This window comes from Cervus canadensis, chromosome 15 (assembly GCF_019320065.1).
Source record: "Cervus canadensis isolate Bull #8, Minnesota chromosome 15, ASM1932006v1, whole genome shotgun sequence".
Taxonomy (NCBI): domain Eukaryota; kingdom Metazoa; phylum Chordata; class Mammalia; order Artiodactyla; family Cervidae; genus Cervus; species Cervus canadensis.
The window spans coordinates 4142253-4143203 of record NC_057400.1 but is presented as its reverse complement, the minus strand read 5'-3'; the positions used below and the strand labels follow the sequence as shown (position 1 = coordinate 4143203).

General features: G+C 36.4%; 1 non-coding gene across 1 annotated transcript; it reads left to right on the top strand.

Moving 5' to 3' along the window:
- The first annotated feature begins 379 nt into the window (after positions 1–379).
- On the top strand, positions 380–451 carry TRNAF-AAA. The gene has a single exon. It is a non-coding gene; the product is annotated as a tRNA-Phe (tRNA).
- The last annotated feature ends 500 nt before the right edge of the window (positions 452–951 follow it).

Below are 951 nucleotides of genomic sequence, written 5' to 3'. Positions count from 1 at the left end.
TACATTATTTAAAAATTCAATCTTGTCAACAAAAACAGGCACTTCATGTGATCGTTTTCATTTTCATGTATTTTTGAACTGCTAGGCAAATGGCATTTTACAAAAATAGATTTTGTTTTCACAGCACACAGAAGAAAAATTTTATTAATTTAAGTTTTGTAGGCTTTTGAAAATACTTTAATTAGATATAACTAACATAGTTTTTATTTGACAATAGAGATGCACAGAGCAGGCTCAGAAAAGAGAGACTCAGAAAACTCACCAGAATATCTTTCAATATAATCATTTCTTTTATATGCATGTATATGAATGGTATATGTCTACATCAGATAGATCATTCCTTGTATATATATGATGCACATATATATCATATAGGACGTCCCAGGTGGCTCAGATGGTAAAGCATCTGCCTAAAATGCAGGAGACCCGTGTTCAATCCCTGGTTTGGGAAGATCTCCTGGAGAAGGCAATGGCAACCCACTCCAGTATTCTTGCCTGGAAAATCCCATGGAAGGAGGAGCCTGTAGGCTACAGTCCATGGGGTCGCAAAGAGTTGGACATGACTGAGCGACTTCATTATATATCATATATACATGATCATATATATATAATATATATTTATATATCATATACACACATTTTTTAACTTTTTGGCCATGCGCCCACAGCATGCAGGATCTTTGTGTCCTGACCAAGAATCAAACACTTCACTGGAAGCAGAGTCTTAACCACTGGGCCACAAGGGAAGTCCCCACACATATATGTATATGTTTTCAACTTGTTTCAGATTTATAAATAAACTTGTTTTACATTTCCAAAATGCTATGCTGTTGAAGAAAAGTGGTTTATTTGTGTGACACTACAGTTTGCCTTCTGGTAGGCCCTTTTGGGATTTAATTCTCGATGGGTCTGTCTTTGCACATCCCAGGAACAGAAGCATGGGGGCCTTTT